The sequence below is a fragment of the Pleurodeles waltl genome, chromosome 2_2, assembly GCF_031143425.1.
Source record: "Pleurodeles waltl isolate 20211129_DDA chromosome 2_2, aPleWal1.hap1.20221129, whole genome shotgun sequence".
Taxonomy (NCBI): Eukaryota; Metazoa; Chordata; class Amphibia; order Caudata; family Salamandridae; genus Pleurodeles; species Pleurodeles waltl.
The window spans coordinates 17,120,681-17,142,233 of NC_090439.1; positions in this window are offsets into that span (position 1 = coordinate 17,120,681).

Consider the following 21,553-nt stretch of genomic DNA (forward strand, 5'->3'; position numbering starts at 1 on the left):
GATGGCCTTTTATGGTACCTTGGCTGGGAAGAGGAGCAGCAAGATGGGTCTGTAGATTTTCATCTTCCTTGTGTCGGTGGAGGGTTTCTTCAGGAGTTGTTGATCTCTGCCTGTTTCCAGTCGGATGGGAAGGTGGTGGTTTCAATCGAGCGGTTGATAGTCTGGCAGACTTCTGGTGCCATGGTGGCTCTGGCCAGGTTGAAGATGTGGAGTGGGCGTGGTTCGAGGGTGCCTCTGAATGGATGGAGTGTCTTCTGTGGAGATAGGGTTCCAATGGTTGAGGGTCTGTGGTGTGGGGTCCTTGGTGATGCTGGTAGGGGGTAGGGGTAGGTTTTGGTTCTTGAAACATTCGAATATATCCTGGATTTTCCATCACTTCCATGCATGACAGTTCATCATGTGACCAAATGCAATGAGGCTTGTGGTTTGTGTGGCAACCTGAAGGGCAGAGTGAGTCATGAAATGCCTTCCAGATAACAGTTTTACAAGGTCAGATGTGGGGTGAATGATCTGTGGCACTATACACATTGTTTACAAGATCCTCAAATGACTCAGACAAGATGAATACATAGCTCATGCTGTCATGCACATACATGTTGTCTAACATTGGCAAATAGAATAATCAAAGAAATGTCATTGTATGGCAGTAACGTCTCCTTGCCTAGTTATGTGCATCGAACACTAGGAGGATCTAGGACCCCTAAAAACATCGCACAACACAATGTTAATGTCCACAACATATAGTACTGGTCGCCAATACCTGCACCATGTACATCCCAATGATGCTGCACGGACTGCAAAGAATAGGCACACAAGAAGTCTAATTGGCACACAGGACACACTGTAGCCTGTGAGGATGGAAAGGATAGTGTTGAAAAGACTCAATTGTGCCCATGTAGTACTGACCTGCTCCTCTGGTGAGCCATAGAGTTGTTCATAGAGGGAAAGGACCGCATGTACAAGCCTCTCCAGCTCCTCTGGAGAGAAGGCAGGGGCCCTATCACCTGCCTGGATGTGGCATGATTGCTTCCAGAGGTGGGACACAGCATCTCAGGTAGTGGAAGTGTTGCTGGCAGCAGTGTCAGGAGGCAAGTGAAAAAATATACACAACATGGCGGTCACCTACACCACGTAGGCGGTCATCACTGCCGACAGACACTGCCATTGGGCCGCGACTGTCAGAGACAGCAACGTTAGACTATGGCTATGTCCACCATGCCTAGCATGTGGATGACTTCCGGTGGCAGTTGCGGGTGGTTCCTAATGGCCAGTGGAGTTGGTCAGGCATCCACCATTTTGGCAGTTTGAAATACTGTATAGGGCTCTGTAAAACACATTATACATACAATATATGTGTAGGATTATCACAAGCATCCTCATTCTGTCTTGTTATTTAGGTCCTATAATACAGCCACCGGTGTAGTGTGTTGAAAGGTACAGATGGCATATGACGTCAGTGCATGGGCCACCACCGCCAACTGTAGTTTTTGGCAGTCGGAAAATACAGTCACATTTTGATGGGCAATTGTGTAGCAGATAGTTGGGTATTACCCAAATCCATGCTGTGGGCATGTGTGGCAACCATGGGGGTCACATGTGACCCTTGTGCACTTGCCAGCTGGGATGTGTACTGTGTGTCATGTCTATCCAGTCAGAAGTGCTTTGCCACATGATATTGTTAGCATTCATCATATATGTTGCTGTGGACACACTGACTAATGTTACAAATCATGTCTTGTCACACATAGGTACCCTGGGTGAGGGAGGATGTGACAACCTCCTGTCTACCATCCACTGCCAAACCTTCAGGCCATGGAAGAATGGCACATTATACAGTAATACCCTCTGAATAGGCAAACAATAGTGAGTTTATGCCATCAGTAATCCAACCTGCATACCACCCACTGTACAAGTCATGCCAGTATTGCACTTCCTGACCACAAGGTTCTTCCAACATAGAATGGCCCTATCTGTTGGTATGTCCCAATCTATGTTCAGTCTGGTGTTAAAGGATTTCCTCTCTGCAATGTTGAAACATATTGACAGCTATATCAGGTTCCCCTGACATGATGATTTAGCCAATGTGAAGGCTGACTTTTATGAATTTGCCCACCTCCCACATGTGATCGGGGCCATTGATGGCACACATGTTGGTTTGATGCCACATCAGGCCACTGAACAAGTCTATTGCAACAGAGAGAACTTCCATTCCATCAACATGCAAGTTGTCTGTTTGGCAGATTTCTACATCTGAAATCTGTGTTCCCGTTATCCTGGATCAACCAATGATTCCTTCATAATGTAGAACAGCACCATACCCCAGCTGATGTCACAACTGCACCCAGAGAGGGTCTGGCTGGATGGGGAGTCATATCTGTCCTAGCAGTGTGTGAGCAATGTCAGGAGCTACAATCATGAAGTGAGTGACTAATTGCTTCATTTATGTCCCAGGAGACTCAGCATATTCAAACTGTCCTCGGTTGTTGATGCTGCTAAGGGATCTAACTATGACAGGGGAAATCCACTTCAATGAGGCAGTGGAGCAGGCCTTTAAGCTCCTAAAGGCCCGATTTCGGTGCCTGGACTGGACTGGTGGACCCCTCCTCTACTCACCGTGACATGCTGCATGTTCTACAACATTGCTCTGCAGAGGAATATCCCATGCATCCCAGAGGAGAGGAAGCCTGCAGTACCACTGGGTGAGAATCCTAAAATGCCAATTGAGGATGACAGTGGCGAAGAGGAAAGAGCTGACTTATGAGAAGATCTCATACACAGCTCTTTCTCTTGAGTGTAAGTATGTAATGTTATGTCATGACTGTGGCTGTACAATGAACTGTAGTTGTGAGAATGTGTAGAGTTGAGTGTTTTGGAAACTGCCAGTGAGTTGATACTCTGAAATATTCAGCCAAACGCTGCTTGATAAGATAATTTTTGACACATACCCACCTTGATGATGTTGCTGTTTGTGTCAGTCTCTTTGCAAATTACTTTGTTTTCCACACGCTTGCTATGTGATTTGTGTCATATGTATGGTTTCAAGCCTATACTCTTTGCTTTGTTCTTTGTACAGGTACCTTCACCATGTCATCTTCACATGGGCATTAGCAGGTATGTGATGCTGTTCTGACATACTGAGTGGACATATATTGGTCCAGGTAATGTAGGTCGCAGAGTTTGTGTGTCTGAGAATTGGACCAAGACAGTTTGCACAATGTTTGTGTGGCGGTTCAGAAGTGCCCATTGACCTTGTTTCGTGTGTTGTGTTGGGCCTGATGCATAATATGTGTCATCAACTATGTAGTTCAAGCTTACGACCAAGTCATTTTCCATTCACAGTGGCAAAACAATCTTTTTTTATTACCTGAATGTAGCTGTAGATGTGTTTCATTGTTCTACGCCACAGTTCCTGTGCCACAATTTTGACATATATTTGTATCATGCCACCAGATGCAAAAGCTATGCAAACTTACGAAATATAACTATATTTTGTAGGTTTGCGATACTTTTGCATCAAAAAATGACACAAAGGAGGGGTGCTAACTTTTCATAAATCAGGCCCTTATTTCTTTGAAAAAATTTCTGAAGATTCATCAAACGGTGTCAAGTTATTAGCAAAACAAAAACAGCTTTTTCTAAAAGTAAGTACTAACTATAGGCAATATGTATATATATATATATATATATATATATATATATATATATATATATATATATTTATTTTCAGTGAAAAAAGCAAAGGTTACAAGAATGTCATAGTTAGGTTCATGCATTACCCACACTAAACCATAGAAATGCAGCACTCATAGCTATACTTTTGTTAAGAAACTATGGCCCTCATTACAACCCTGGCGGTCGGTGTGAAAGCGGCAGTAACACCGCCAACAGGCCGGCGGTAAAAAAAAAATGGAATCATGACCACGGTGGAAACTGCCAACACATGCAGCCATATTAACACTCAGACCGCCAAGGTGGTAGCAACAAACACAGCGGCGGTAACTGCCAACAGTCAATCCGAAGACAATGTACCGCCCACAGCATTGCAACCCGCCCATCCGCCAGCTTTTCCGGGGCGGTACCAACACCATCAAAAGCACGGCAGAAACAGTGCTCTGAAGGGAAACGACTCACCTCTCGACACTCAAGGAAGAACCAGGACGCCATGGAGGCCGAGCTGCAGGTTTTCCCATGCTGGTGTATCTTCTCATACACCAGGAGCACCAACACCGGCGACGACGACCGCAGTGAGTACTGCCCCTAGCACACAAGGGAGGGGGGGAGGAAAAAGAGGGTGACACACACACACTCAACATGCAACACCCCCACCCTCACCCACACCACCATACACCAAAACACGTGCAACAACATTACATATACACCCCGTAACCCTCACGAATAACGCAAGGACAAAAGGAATGGAGTAAAATGAGTGTAATATTCAAAATACTTAGAAATACATTCATAAATCAAAAACAGTATTTATAATGTGCACAATATTTACAAAAGGCGGGACTATGCCCACTCAAAAATGTCCGTGGCCCACTGGGCCAAAACACATAAGCCAAGCCCACACTTGACTCCTGCCTCAATACAGAGAGAACACTGGCGGGGCATCAGGTGGAAAACACACAGGCACCTCAGGGGGACAGGGAATGGGGGGGCACCTCAGCAGGAAGATGGTACAACACCACTGCTCCTGGAGGGGGCTCCAGGCCCACAGCTTGGTCCTGGGGAGTGCAAGGCCACAGTCTCTCAAGTGGGTGCTTTGCCCAATGCATGGTCCTGGGGAGTGCAAGGCCATAGTCTCTCAAGTGGGTGGTTTGCCCATTGCTTGGTCTTGGGGAGTGGAAGGCCACAGTCTCTCTAGTGGGTGCCTTCTTCCACTGGATCTGGAGGGGGTTTGTGCCCAGTGTGCTTCATTCTGGCAAGGGGGGCTGAGTGGATGCCTTCTTCCACTGGTTCTGGAGGGGGCATTGCTTCCTGTGATGCATATGTTTTGGAATGCAAGGTCACAGTCTCTCACTTGGGTGTCACAGTGACAGCTTTTGCAGGGGCCAGTATACACTGCAGCCCATGTAGTCACCACTACACACTGCTCTCCGGCAGTGACGGCTGCTCATTGAATCACAGTTGCGCTGCAGGTGGCGGTGCTGGCAGTGGTGGTAGCCTCCAGGCCTTCACCCGCAGCCTCAGACGGCAGCACACTGGGGCTGCTGGCAGTGGTGCTGCTTGCAGCGGTGCAGGTGGCGGAGCTGGCGGCGGTGCAGGTGGCGGTGCTGGCCGTGGTGCAGGCTACAGTGCTGGCAGTTGTGGTGGTAGCCTCCAGGCCTTCACCTGCAGCCTCGGACGGCTGAAGTGCCTTGGCTGGTGTTCTGTGCCCCTTCCTGAGCTTGGCAAATGGTGATGCCTCCTTGCTTCTGCCAGCTGGAGTCTTTAACTTGGCCTTGCTGGCTGGTTGTGCCTCCTTCTCCTTGCTGGATGCTGTCCCCTTCTTGACCTTGCCAGGTGGCGGAACCTTATTGGCCTTGGCAGGTGTTGGTGACACACTGGCTGGGCTGACAGGTGCCTCCTTGGAGCCTCTCACAGCTGCAGAAAGCACAGCGGACGTGGACTTGGTGGCTGAGGTCCGGGCTGGGTTCTGGCCACCATGGCCCGAGGTGAAGGACGGGGGGGAGGGGTTGGGAAGAGGTCAATGTTGGCAAGAAAAATCTTCTTAGGGACATTGGGGCGGGAAGAGGGTGAAGGTTTGGGAGTGGAGGAAGAGGGAGTGCTTGTAGAAGGTGTCAGTCTGCTGGGTTGTGTTTGGGTGCAGGTGCATGAACTAAATGCTGTTGTGAGGTGGATGGCTGTTGGGTGGGTGTGTGCTTGCGTTTGTGTACTTTGGGAGGAGGGGTCACAGACACAGTGGAAGAGGACACAGGGGATGTGTGCATGGATGTGGGGGTGGTGACTGCCAGTGAGGGGCGTGTAGTGATAGGCGTGCTGGTGATGGAGGTAGTGGATGAGGATGTAGTGCATGCAGGTGTGAGAGTAGACGCTACTGGGAGGGAGGTGGACGACGAGGAGGAGGGGGACACAGTGGAGGCAGTGGATGTTGGTGTGTCTGCATGGTGATGGTGCTGGTGTGAGTGTCTGTGAGATGAAGTGTGGTGCTTGTGTTTGCTTGAGCCACTTCTATGTGTTGATTTGGGTGATTGCCGGTCTGAAGGTGTGCTTGGGATAGGTTGAGGTTGAGGGGATTGGGACTGGGTAGAGGAAGTCGGAGGGGGGAGGCTGGAGACAAGGACAATGGCTGCCATCAGTGCGGAGGCCAGAGACTGAAATGCTCTTTGTTGAGCTGCCACGTCAGAGTGAATGCCCTCCAGGTATGCATTTGTTTGTTGCAAATGCCTTTCAACACACTGGATGGCATTCAGTATGGTTGACTGCCCAACAGTGAGGAATCTCAGGAGGACAATAGCCTCCTCACTGAGGGCAGAAGGGCTGACTGGGGCGGGCCTGATGTGCCTGGGGCGAAGGAGATGGCCAGCCTCCTGGGTGAGCGGGCACGGGAAACACGCTGAGGGGCTGCTGGGAGGGCAGTGCTGGTACAGGGGGTGGCAGTTGTACCTGTTGTTGGGGTGGGCACAGAGGTGTCCTCCACCGCCAGGGAGCTTCCATTGGAGGAGGAGTCGCTGTAGGTAGTGTCCCCTCCTGTCTCCGTAGTGGTGTTCCCCTTGCCCTCTGTCCCACTGGTGCCCTCACCGTCAGTGGATTCGGCCTCCAGGCCCATGTGAGATGTAGCTCCCTCCATCGCTGGTGCCTCTGCTCCTCTGCCAGATGATGCTAATGCACACAAGGACAGGGTAACAAAACAAGAAGGGGGGAGACAGGATACACTTGGTCAATGCCAGCAACAACACTACCGTTGGCGTACACAACACACAGGGATCAGCCCTATGCACTAGGCCAGGCACTACCAGTTACAAAGCTAGTCACCAGCCCATGGGGTACATTGCCTAACGCCATTAACTGCACCCATGAATCCAACAGGACCCTGCCGAGTAGTAGATGCCGACTAACACTATTGGGGTTGGAGTGCTTCAGAGCCTGCCCAACAAGGGACCTACCCTGCCAGTTCGCCCTGGCCTAAGGGCACTCACAGCCCACATCCCCCACCAAGGTAAAACCTTAACACGCGCAAAGTCATCATTCTGAATCTGTACTCACTCCCATGTGACTGCTGTGATGCCTTCAAGCGCCCATTCAACTCCTGATAGGCCACCACCAGGATGCGGAACATCAGGGGGGTCAGGGTATGACGGGCACCACTTCCTCGTTAGGAGGCCAGCCTCAGCTGGGCCTCCGTTGTCTTCCTTGCCCAGCGGCGCAAGTTCTCCCTCTGTTTGCGGCAGTGGGTGCTCCGCCTGTCAAAGACACCCAGGGTCCGCACCTCCTTGGCGATGGCACGCAAAATACCCTTTTGCTGATGGGCGCTGACCTGCAGGAAAATATGCATAGAAAAAAGGGTTTAGTCATAACGTCCGGACTGTTACACTCATGGCCCACCATTTCTCTCCCATTCCTCTTATGCACAGACATTGACCACCAGACATGCAGCACTCTGTCCAGGACCCCTCAACCCCCCCCTACATGAGGCTTACACACACAGCAATCCATACCTTCATGGCCCATGCATCATGCTCACAATGCACTCACCTGTTTGGCTGGAGGACCATAGAGTAAAGTGTACTGGGTTAGGACCCATCCACCAGTCTCTCCAACTCCTCTGAAGTGAAGATGGGGGCCTTTCCCCAGACACTCGAGCCATTGTCGCTTCCAGATACACCACATCCCTAGGTATATATATTTTTCAAATCTTAAAAACTATGACATTACTGAAGAGATTTATCACAAATCACAAAAAGTATAATCTGAGGACAAAGATCTAGCTTTCTGTCAAATTTGGTGTAATTCCATTCCGCGGTTTGGGCTGTAGCTGGGTCTAACTCTTGCAAAATCCTTATAGACATTGCATGGGGAGAAAGAGTTTCGGGACCCCCCTTTTCTCAGCCCCGCTTGTTGAATCACCATGAAAATTTCCACATAGCATCTACAGCAACTTGTACAGTACTTTTGTCAATATTTGTCAAACGGGCTAAAGTTATCAACAAAACAAAAAATGCTTTGTCTATGGGAAAAGTTGGTCCTAACAAGAACTACCTACTGCCGATCGTCAGTAGGTAATATATATATATGTGAGTGAATAGTGAATAAGCTTTATTTTGGCTCACAGCCATAAAAGCACAGTAAGAACATTTATAGAACAAGTAAAACAGTAAAACGATCAACAAATTGAGACATTTTTAAAAGGGTTGAAGAGATAAAAATCAAAATTAGGGCCCTGGTCCTCAATAATAAAATACAGTACAGACTCCAGGACGGTTTAGGAAGTCTTTACATAAGAAAGCATCACAAACGTACAATTCAGCCACACCACATCAAAAGTCACACATGCATGAATGGTGCTTCCCTGTGATTCCACACAGAGAAGCCCCGTAGGAAGACAGTAATAACAGTAGAACGTTTCCAGCGATGTGGTGTAGGGGCCAGCCAAAGCTTAGTTGAGGTCATAAGACATACTCATCATTCAGTGGAATGTGGAAAAGTGGGCTTAGCATAGCTACATTGCTGCCCCTGGCCGCGAGTTGGGCTTGCACCGTATGCCTTAATCTACACATTCCCAGTAGAAATCTGCTTACGGAGAAGCCAATAATGCGACTAGCGTCATATCTCAACATCCTAGCATCCTCTTTGTAGTCTCTAACTCCCAGATTCCTACACAACAGTTTCTCCTGCAATTGATGTACGCTGGGCATATAAAAACAAGATGTGTTTGACAGTTTCTTTAGGATTGATACACATTGGACACTGAGCTTCATAAAGTTTCTTAGAATGTCACCATTTTACAATGTAGGAGCCAAGTGGCAAAGTTCCATACTGAAACTTCAGATACAGCCCCCTAGCTAGGGGCAATTCTCTCTCAACCCGGAAATCCTCCATCCTCTATAAATCTTTAAAAAAATAGAAAAGCTTCTATCAGGGGCCCATACCTGGCCTGGGTAAGTAAAGCAGAGTATTTGAAGTGCCAATATGCAATATCCAAAGTTGAGCACTGGCCTGATTGTTGCCCTAGATTCACCTGGGGAGGTCCACAGACTCTCAAGCCCTATTTACAGTAAAGTTGCCTTGATATACCTTATCCACGGGATACCACTCGGACCAACTATAGACAGAATTTCCTCTAGTCCCTTGCAGTAGGAAGAGAGGTCTGAGGTGGGCTAGAATCTCCTCCAGTACAGTAAAGCACGTGACTCTACTTTATCTAGAGTAGGGCTCAATCCTAGATCAAGCCTGATCGGAATCGGGAGTGGGGGTAATTATGGGAAGACGATGGCTGCAAGCATTAAGATGGCCCCAAAATTCTGCTCCATAGCAAGTTGTCCCCAGAGCTTGAGTGTTAGATATTTGTAAAGCCTGCCGAATAGGTTGGAACTGGGATCATAGAAGCATCTTAATAATACCTCCTACCACTTGTTCCAACTGAGCCTGTGCTGCATAATATGTGTCCACCCCAGATGCTCAGCTATCGATATGCCCAGGTAATCAAAAGTACATATGTGCTCAAGAGGCACTCCTGCTAACCTAGGATTTGCCCTCGTTGAGTGCCCTGGGTTCAAAATCATATACTTCATCTTGCTTACATTGATCTCTAAATCTCTTTCTTTACAGAAACTTTCGAAACAAGTCAGCAGTCTCTGTAATCCCATTGGGGTTTTAGAGAGGTGTAGCATATCATCCCCGAACATGTGTGCGGGAACCCTTTGATTTGCCAGCTTGGGTACATACTTATCACACAATTCTAGATGGTCAAAAAGGTCATTAATGTATAACTAAAATAGCATTGGAGTAAGGACACACCCCTGCCTAAACCCTCTATTCACTGGAATGAGTTTGGTCAATTCACCTGCACTGACACATCTCACTTGTGCGTAGATGTCAGTGTGCAATCTCACTAGAGTGTCTAATAAGTAGCCTGGAACCCCCATCACAGCAAGAACCTTTCCACAAGGTCTTTCTGGGGACTAGAGCAAAGGCCAAGCGGAGATCTACAAAAATAGCATGTAAACTCTCTCTGCCCAAGGTAATGACTTTCCAATGCAGCATGCAGAGGCAAAACACCTGACCTATAGTGCTAACACACTCACTAAACTCCGCCTGCAAGGAAGTTGAAACATCATTTAAGGACGTCCAATCCTGCAACCTGCCCAGTATTACCTTATCAAATAGCTATCCCACACTATCAATAAGGCTTATTGGTTTATAGTTAGTGGAAGAGTCCCTGGGACCTTTTTTATAAATAGGGATGATTTCAGCCCCAGCCCATGTAGATGGAATGGGGGCCCCTTTCATAATAGCAGTAAATACCATTGAAAATTAAACATTCCAGATGCCTGGCTCATATGATAACAGGTCGCCAGGGATTTTTTGAAGACCAGGGGCTTTATTTGGAACAATCCCACCTATAGCTTTTAAGCAGCTCCGAGGCTATGATCTCGTATGGGTCAATGTCATGTAATTGTTCTGCGATCAGAAAAAGACCAGCCGCAAAGCTTGTATCTTCTTTCCTGTTGGCACTGCAAAACATTCTAGTGGGCCTGGAATCTACCATATCAGCTAAGGGGCTGATCTGGTCCCCACTTTGTGAGTAGAGGCTAGAGAAATACATAACCCAGTCACTAGCTGAGATATTAATTTCTAAGGAGAATGCCCCATCCCGGCTTCCGGTTGTAACCAGGTTCCAGCAAGAACGTTAATCTTTAGATCTTGCAGCCTCTAGAAGGCTCTCCCATTCCTCCTGCTCCCCTTTTTTTGACATCTATGAGTTCATTTTTTAGCAACACCTGATGGCCAGAATCAAAGGTCTGTCTCACTTCTTCATTGTCTTAACCAGATTAGGTCTGGCCCTTCTACACAAGGTGTTGTACCAAGAGTATTGGCACCTCCCCCCACTGGCTCCCCTATCCTTTTTATAAAAATGACTGTCCCTTAGGTTTAAAAATAACTGGCTGTTTGTTGATGCTACTGCCTCCAGGACCTCACAAGCACCCCCTGACAGGTCCACTGTTGACAACCACTCCAGACCATCAGCAACCAAGCTGTAAATCCTGCTGATGGACTACTGTGTGAGTTGCACCGTACACCTCTTAACCCTGCGCCTATTGCTGGCACCTATCAGCCTTCCCTCAAAATTCTCAACTATAGCGTTTTGTTTACCTTAGTGGTTGTACTCAACTTTAGTAACAGGGCATTATGATAGCTATAGTGCATTGAACCACTATCATATCAATTATATTTTGCCAAAGACTGACATCTAGCATTATATAATCAATTAGGGTTGTGTGATTTACTCTGTTAAATGTGTGTGGTCCTTGTTTATCAGAATTGGTTCTGCCATTGCATGCCCGCAGCCCCTGATTTAGAGTGAGAGCATTCATTTGAAGTGCTACAGAGTACCATTTCTTAATAGCGCAATTCCCAGCTCAGGGATATGCCGAGCAGCATCCTCTCTGGCCAAAGGAGACCAACTATCAATGCTAAGAGCTTCAAGTTGGCAGTTGAAGTCACCACCCACTAGAATAATGGACAGGTGTGTGATCAAGATGTCTAGCACATTTGACTCTGATTTGTCACCCACAGACCTTGAGTAAATGTTACAAATGTAATATGTCGGGTCACTGAGAATGGTAGGACTTCGACACAGTAAAGCGCCAGGGGAGTCTACCTCTACCTCCCTCAGCTGGCCTAAAATGGTGAATTTCACCTATATCGTTAGGCCCCCTGGTGACCTGCCCAACCCCAATGAGATTGTCTTGAAAAAGTTGTGAAACCCAGGGAGATACAAAGGTAACAGTGCCTAGGTCTTGTGGAAGAGACAAATGTCATCATTGTTTATATATTTGAACCACTCTGGGTTTGCAAGTTTAGAACCCCTCCTGCTACTTTCCATGAAATTAGCTTGGTTTGGGCATTCATTATAGGAATGGATTCTATGCCAGCAGCTCCAAGAGCTTGTGAATCGAGGGCAGCTTTAGAAGGTAGAGATGAATCTAAACTTAAATGCACGGCTAAATGTGTGGGGGGTTAGAGGAAGTAGAGTTGGGGTGGCTGATTAAGCCCAGTACTTTAGACTTCAGGAAATCATGGGGCAATGGTTTCTGTTTATCTTTGGTGTGGCAATCTACTCCTTCTAAAGATTCAGACTAATTATAGGTTGGTATTACAAAGATATTATAGGTGGTTTTACAAAGATATCACCACCTCTAGGCTGAGAAGGAGTGAGCTGGGCAAGGGAGGAGATAGGATGCATCTGGTGGAAAGTTGCATGTTGTCAGGTGGGTGCCTTATAAAAATACACCAAAAGGAAGAGGCTCCATGTGACTATTCACTTCATGATTGTAACATACCATGCCAGAAAGCACAAATCGGGCCAGTGAGGGAAACCTAAAGTTGACAACGATGCAGTCCCCTTCACGATCCACCCTAACTGGCCCTAGCAATGCAACCCATCAGGTAAGTAGTATGTTGCAGGCCTGTCAAGGGAATGTCTCTATATATTACAAGCAAGCCTAGTGTTTTGCTGAATAACTCATCATAGGTCTCTCTCTGGTCATCATGCAGCTTCGTTACTCTGCTTAATTTAATAACATACGGGCATGAGGCTGTTGGAAGGTTTACCCTCGGGAGCATTATTCCCCCAGCACAACTGCGTGATCTACGATCTCTTGGGGGATTGGGACCTTTACAGCTCGCCTCTACCTTGCTGAAATGTAGTGAATGTTGTTGGAAAGGAGGGTTGGGAGCTGGATGGTCAGTGTCTTGGGAGTCATTAGCCTGCTGTGAGGTAGCTACTGATAATCCCCTCTCCTGCTGATGTGAACTAGAGGTGGCCTTAGTACAGTTGGTGGATTGCCATTCCCTTGCAGGTCCTCCATGAGCAACCCTGCTGCTCTTGGCATCTGTGTGAGTACCTCGGTCTACGCGCACTCCAACTTGTCTTAGAAGGGACAGCTCTTTTTCAATGCATTCAAGTTGGGCAAAATGAAGCTAGATTCAGCCCAAAGGAGATCTTTAATATTGATTATGCAATCTGCAATAGGTTGCTGAATCCATGCTGGTTTATACGTGTGAGCTTCACAGATGACATCCTCACTAGAAGCCCCGGCCAGGGCCCCTGTAGCACACGTCTGCCTACTAAGATTTGGAGTGGCAGCCGTGGTTTACTGATGTGTGGGTTTCTAGTTTGCTTGCTTCTCCCTGATTGCTTAATTGCAGGACTATTGCATGAGGACCCAGGGTTGGAGGCCACATTTGCGGCAGGTTCCAACGAGGTGTGACTATGTGGGGAAATCAGGTGCTCATGGGAGTTACTTATTGTTTGAGCTTAACTATTCCCCAGGGATTCCCTTTCTGGAGGGATAGGCAGCAGTCTGTGAGCTCTATCTCTCTGCTGAGAACCCCCAATGCCCTGTGGAGCATCTTGTTGATGGAGGTGCACTTAACTGGGGAGTGGGAGTGGATCGGGTGTCTAGGGCTTTCCTCTTGCCCATCCTATGGGCTACTATGGAAAAAAGGTATTGATAGGGGAGGCTCTTGTCTGAGTGTATGCTTGAATGTATAAATTAAGCAGGAGAAAATGAAAATCCTGCTGTTGGATGCGCACTATAGATAATATACAGCTTAACGGGGGAAATAAAATTAACAAGTTATTAGTGGTGACACCCCCCCCAACAGAACCCACCCTGCTGGGAACTCATTTCAATGATTACAGCCTGGCACAATTAAGGCATTGATTGGTAAAGGAGAACCTCCTACCAATGCCTGAGGGAGAAGAAAACAGAGCTGTCTACCTGAATACTTGCACTATGGAGACACGAATATTTGTGAGTACTACAGGGAGGCCCTCTCCACTAATTGCCATGGGGAAACAGGAACGCTTTTACAAAAAATGTGGGGACTATAAGTACCCAACCCCAATTGCACATTAGAAATACCTAAGGCCCAAAGGTCCAAGAACAGTCAGTACAGGCAGCTTAGGAAAAAAGTCACAGTGTCCAAGGTACACAGAAGTAAAAAACAATAGAGGAACCTTCACCTGGGGAAACTCAACATAATCAATCCTCCGATTTAAAGGCCAGCGACCCTGAGCACAACAATAACTGAGTACGCCAGCCTTATTGCCACATCCAGGTAATATTTCAACAGCAAAAGTGGGCATGTCAAATGCTTGGCAGCCCAGGTATTGAAATGGTGTTTGCAGGAAGTCACTCACACCTTTTGGCAGTTAGGAGCTAGAGAGATGGCCCAGCCCAGCCTCACTAGGCCATGGACGGGGCCGCTCTTGGCCGAGTCTTCAACCAGACACATGCCTGGGCAGGTCCTGCATGCATCCTGCACTGTGGGAAGAGCAGAGCACTTTAAAGCATTGGCTGTAGGGGCCTCCTACTGTGTCCTCACTGGTGTCATGGATGTGAAGTGCATCCTTAGATTTGCAGTCCCTTAGCTGTCCCCTGGAAGGAACCCACGCTGCGGGATGGCAGAGTGCTTTAAAGCATGGGCTGTGGGTGCCTCCTTACGTGTCCTCAATGGTGCCATGGAGGTGAATTGCAGCCTGGGGCATGCAGTCCCTTAGCAGCCCCATTGAAGAAACCTGCACTGCGGGATAAGCATTGCACTTTAAAGTCAGATGTAGATGCCTCCTACTGTGTCCCCACTGGCATCATGGAGGTGAAGTGCAGCCTGGGGCATGTAGTCCCTCAGCAGCCCCCTAGAAGCAACCCACACTGCTAGATGAGCAGAACACTTTAAAGCTAGGGCTGTAGGCACCTCCTAGTGCTTCCTTACTGGTATTGTGGAGGTGAAGTGCATTCTGGGGCATGCAGTCCCTCAGAACCCCCCAGGAAGAAACACATGCTGTGCAATGAGCAGAGCGCTTTCAAGTGCAGGCTGTAAGCACCTCCTAGCTCTAGCACGTCCTCAATGGCGTTGTGGAGGTGAAGTGCAGCCTGAGACATGCAGTCCCTCAGCAGCCCCCTGGAAGGAACCCATGTTGTGGGATGAGCAGAGTGCTTTAAAGTGCAGACTGTAGTTGCCTCCTAGCGTGCCCCTTAGTGGCGTCATTGATGTGAAGTGCAGCGTGGGACATGCAGTCCTTCAGCAGTCCCCTGAAAGGAACCCGCATTGTGGTATGAGAAGAGCACTTAAAAGCGTGGGCTGTATGCGCCTCCTAGCGCATCCTCACTGATGTAATTGAGGTGAAGTTCAGGCTGGGGCATGCCAGACCCTCAGCAGCCCCCGGCAGGAACCATGGACATATATATATATATATATATATATATATATATATATATATATATATATATATATATATATATAAATATATATATATATATATATAATAGAATAATTTATGGCAAAGCCCTACAACTTAGGAACAAATTCTCTGAAATCCCATGGGGAAAAGACTTCCCTATGGGGCCCATGCCCTTGGCCTCAAATTCTGGGCACAATTCCTAAGCTGGCCCAGAAAATGAAAAACCTGGTCTTCTTGTTGGACAATAAGTTGTCCATGAAGCCTCAGATTGCAAAAACAGTTGCTACTTGCTTTGCTATATTGAAATGGGTGCAGAAAAGTCTCTGGATATTTCCTTTTCAAGCTGAAAGGACTGTTATTCAGGCACTTATTCTCTCAAGATTGAACTACTGCAATGTCACTTATCTGGGAGTGTACATGGCATCTATAAGAAAGCAGCATGTAGTGCAAAATTTGGCAGCCAGGATGCTTTACAGACTTCCAGTGAGTGCACAAGCCTCCTTTCTCCTTAGGGAGATCCACTGGCTTAAAGTGTAGAAAAGGATCCAATTCAAAGCACTATGCTTTGTGCATGGAGGCAGATTAGGAGGTGGCCCCCGTTACTTACACAGAATGGTGAGACCTTATCTTCCCCTTATCTTCCGGCTCACATTTTACGATCTATGGATCTATCTATACGTGAAGTTCTGATGGTAAAATGGACTCACATGGAAGACTGGTGCTTTGCCTTTCTGGGCCCTAAGCTACAGAATTACCCCCACTATCTTTGAGAAGCTGTGCCTATTTGTCTTCCTTTCAGAAACAACTGAAGACCTGGTTGTTCTAAAGTAGTGGGATTTTTTGGAACCCTAGCTGTCTTTCAGTGCTGGGAAACCCTGTGTGAGTAGCTATTTGCGCTTTATAAATCTTGATGATGATAATAATACTACTACTACTACTACTAATAATAATAATAATGATAATAATAATAATGGATAATAATAATAATCCCCCATGCATGAATTTGCAGTAAATTGTTTTTTTTTAAATGCATTTTAGCCCTCTGGGGGTCCCTTTGTTAACCCAGCACCAGAGCTAAGGGGTAAAGGTGTTCATACTTTAGCCACTTTTGTGGAGGCTGTGGGTTCTGACTAGCTAGGGGCATCATGTAAGTGTTGAACAGAGTGGGGCTGAGTTATGACCCTCGAGGGATGCCTCAGGTGGTGCTCTTGTGTTCCAAGGTAAAGGGTGGTAGGTGGATTCTCTGTGTTTGTCCTGTGATGATTGACGTGATTAATTTGAGGGTGTCTCCTTGGATTCCGATGTAGTGGAGTCTCTTGATGAGTGTGTGGTGTAATACAGTGTTGAATGCAGCAGAGGAGTTGAGGTGGATCAGAGCTGCTGTCTCTCCCCCAGTCCAGGAGGGTTGTGATGTCATCAGTGGCAGTGATCAGGTTGGTCTTGGTGCTGTGGTTTGTGCAAAAGCTGGATTGGGACATGTCCAGTAGGTTGTTTCTCACCAGGTGTTCGGTGAATTGGCTGCTGATGGCCTTCTCGAGGACTTTGGTGAGGGCAGAAAGATGGGGTGGTATTTTTTTTTAGATTGATGGGGCAGGTGGAGGGTTTCTTGAGACCTCTGTATGCTTCCATCTGTTGGGGAAGGTGGCTGTGGTGATGGATGTACTGAGGATGGCAGAGAGTTCAATACTGATTTCCTTGCTCCAGAGGGTGAAGAGGAGGTGGGGACAGGGGTCTGTGGGGGCTCCAGAGTCTATGGAATTCATAGTGGTTGTGGTGTCCTGGGTGATGAGCTGTTCCCATGTGGTGAATGAGTGGTTGTGGGTGCTGTCTGTCGGTGTGACAAGGTTGTTGAGGTCAGTGGGTTGAGTGGCTTGAACTTTTCAAGTTCCTGTAGATGGCAAATATCTTGTTGTAGAAGTTGTCTGTCAGTGCGTTGCAGAGTTGCTGGGAAGGAAAGGTTGTGTTCTCAGTGGCTTGCAGACATGCAAACTCTTTGATGATGCTAGAAATGTTCCTTGCTGTGGTTGGAGCTTGATTCCATGCGGAGTGCCAAAGCACTTTTCTGTTAGGTGTTGGTGGTGCTAACGCGTCCCTTTATGATAATTTATTACACATCAGGACTCGTTTCAGGCCAATGAATCTTTTGACCCAGTTGAGAGACACCTTAGGACGCGATAGCTAATCAATATGTCAATCAACACGTCAATAATGTCATCAATATTTATCACAACAATACATTTCACTTTAGTCAAAGTCATCAATTAATTCAAGACACTACCATGACCTTGCAGTCATGAATAACCACACCAGTTTAGTAGAATTTTATGAAGTTTTATTCCCTATTGATTACAATTCTAAAAGCAGATGCGTTAATCTCAAAACCAAGAAACAAAATAGCATAGTCACGATATGGCAACTTTGGTAAGATTTCATTAAGACGAGAATCACAAACATCAGAACATAACACAGCGTGAACATAGATCAATTTAGCAGAGTGTCAATAACGCGTCAGTTCAACGAAACATAGTTTTGGTCGTTTGTCTACTTGCGTTAGTTTAGTGAACACCTGTCCTAACCACTGATTAGCATTAGTATGTTGGGATTCATGTAAAACAATTTTAGAACACCAATTTGGAAACATCTAACTATGGTCATTGTCAAAAGTAAGTAGTTGGTACCTAGAAAGGAAAAGCAAACAGACAAATCACAAATGCATTGTCATAATTACCCTCCAAGTTTAGGTCAGTGCATAGGTTCAGTCTTCGTCTTCAGGACATCAGTCAAATCTCCATCTGTCAGAACTCAGCTCTGGGGCAAAATGGGTACTTCCCTCATAAGGAGGTAAAGTGTAAGATGGGCAATCTAAGGACGAGGATGGTTCTAAGCAAACCAATAAGTCACCAAACAGAGAGACAACGTTTCTGGATAAAATCAATAGCATTCCCTACCTAATTCTAAATGGCTCCCTGTGTCATGGGTTTTTATCCCTTTTTCGTTGTACATTCCCCTAAAATTCTATTGGACATTTGTTATACCCCACTATCTTTAACCTATTAGAAAATGCATTAGGTCATTAATCTTTCACCCCATATTATTTTACAGACACTTTATTGGTCCACATGATTTACGTCTTCAGAGGTAGCACGTCCGGTATGATTTCATCTTTCTGTAATTCTTTGCACATCTTTTGGTCAGTAGCTCCATTGTCTTCACCGGTTTGAATGACCTTGTACGTTACATTAATCTACACTGTTGCATTTTGTCTAATATCACTCTACAAGCAATGAAGAATTCGTGAGAACGGATCTACTATGGTTACATTCAGCTTCTAGTTTGAAGAAAACAAGGGGTCATGTCCTTTTGCGAGTCAGCACACTGCAAGATAGGAAAAATACGTTTACTATGAGAGCCAAGCAGCTAAGCTTCTGCTCATGCTAACTTAAGGCCTACAAGAATTTCAGCACAAATTCAATAATGCAATAATTAATAATTAGTACAAAACCACACTTTGATAACATATTTTATCAATTTTAGTCATTTCTATTAGTTCCCGTATACATTGGTGGCCACTCCCCGTGGTCACATTTCAGGTGCACGTTTAAACAAAATACATTAATACAATTATTTAAGCGGCATTATCATACACTAACTCATAAGCATTTCATGTTAATATAGATTATTTAAGCTACGCTCTCTCAGTCCCTCCTCTGATGACGTTCGTCATCACACAAACCTTTCCCTTTTGACCTTTCACGTTTAATTTTTCACCTTGTGCATAATGCGCATTTCAACATCTTGTCCCTTGTGTGAACTTTCCCAAATTTCGTCAAACATTTTCTCCCTTTCACTTTCCTCATTCTTCTTATTTCTCTTTGTCCAATTTCTTTTAATTTTGTCATTAATTTTGCATGCTCCCCATAAGCCTAATAAACAGGCCAGAACAATTAATAGACCCCCTAGTATTTTTGCAAGAACCCCATTCCAAATATTGCTAAACCAGCTCCCTACTCTGGTAATTCCTTTTCCCACTTTCTCCCACACTCCAGGTTCCTTTAAATCCATCAAATCTGCACTATCTCTAGTCAGGTTAGTAAGCATACCTCTAATCTTTTTACTATTGTCCGGTATATATGAGCAACAATGACCCTCGTTGAGCATCTTGCAGACTCTGCCGCTCTTTGCTAAAAGAATGTCTAAAGCAAGCCGATTTTGAAGAGTCATAGCTCTTTCTGCAGCAAGTTCAGTATCCATCAGGAGTATAGCCCCTGTAAAATTTGTCAGCATGTTATCCACAATAGTAGACAACTTTCAAATCTTTATGGAGTTTAAGATAACCCCTACTGAAGGAATTATGGCTCAAAATTTGTCACCAACGACAGCAGCCGCTGTCTCTCGTTTTTGTCTAGCATGTTGTAATTCAGACGCGTTAGGTATTTGTTTTAAGTTATCAATCTGGTAAATCTTTGGGAAAACTATTCCCACATAACATGTCCCATACCATCCCTTAGGGAGACGGTAATAAGCATTAAGTCCACAGATATAATAGATCCCAGGGATCGCTAGATCCTGCCCATTTAACATGAATGTCCATTTACTCTAAAACAAAAATACATGCCTGCATTCACTCGTTCCCACAAATAAAGTGTCATGTTCAGATTTCGGCCTATATATACAAAGCCTTCCTACATGTAAAACATCTATCGCTAATTTGCCTTGTGTCTTTATTGCAGTGTAAGCATAATCATTTGCATGTGTGCTTTTCTCTGGCCCTATTTCTAATCGCTCTTTCAAAGCTTTGCGTCTATCGTCAGTGTGATCTAAGAAGCTTTTCTCTACAGGTGTTAATAAGCAAGTCAGATTGTTGCTGTGTGCATAAGCTGTCCCAAATGTAAGTGTCGGTTCAAAGAAGCCTCTAACTATTTTTATACTATGCTCCTTAGCTAATTTGTTCAGAAACTCAATCACAGGCACAAAAGAAAACACCACATCCAAATTTGAATAGAAGTATTGCACATGCTCTTGATTGTAGAATCTTGTTAGTAGTAAACTACAACTTATCCCGTAAGTCAATGGAAGACTATGGTAAGTGACCCCTTCTTGTACTGATGAAGGAATCTTTGTGCACATTTAACAGTTTTTCGCATCCATGGTCTCAACATACTCATTCAGCAAGCGATAGAAGCCATTAGTGGAGAGATCCCCTTTTGAGTTAGTTCCCTCATGCAAGTGTTTTGTATCTTGCTCAAACTTTTCCCAAAGTGTTAGTGTTGTAGTCTCAGGTTTTGAAGCATTGTTAGTCGCTTTCTTATCCAACCACGGCACTCCCACAATCACACCTATAATTATTATCACACACACAATACCTAATATAAAGCTTAACCAACCACACACTTTACCCTTTTTGTTACTACCTCTATTATAAGCCATGGTCTGTAAAGAATCAGATAGCAAAATAACTCAAAGCAAAACAATCAACTTGAGGACAATTAAAAAAAAAACTCTTTTTTTTTTCTTTCTTGAAGTAAAATCTCTCTCTCTTCCTCTGCGTGTATTTACAGCGTTTCACTCACTCCAGGACCCCTTTTGTCAAATCAGGTTTAGCAGCTTGTCACAATCGGGTTTTCAAAGTCAATTCAGGTTATCAGTGTCACATCCGGTAATTTATGAGTCTCTTTCTCCGTTTTTTTCAGCTTTCAATTTCAATTTCAGTTTTAACACAGTCTCTTTCTCTGATTGATTTCAAGTACCGTATTATTGGCCTGATACTTCTCGATCAAAACAGAACGCTAAGAATTCTTGTTGCCATTCAGATGTCGTTGCATATGCCCATTCAGGACCTGCGTACCTCCTATTTGCAGTTCTCTTTCTTTTCAACCTGTGTTCACTTTGCAATTCTCCTTCACTTAGATCCTCTACCCGGGATGTATGAATTTCTTCTGCTATTGTTTCATCTGGCACAACCTTTTTTTTCGCAGCCTGTTTCTCTGGCCAGTTATCACCTTTATGCGTCTTCTTCCTGCTTGGCCTTTAAGGACGCTGAACAGCATCCTCCTCTTGTGCTATGGTGTTTTCTCTTGACGGACCTGCAATCGGTTCTGGGGATGCCGGTGTACTTTGGCCTCTCTCTACTTCTGGGTCTGT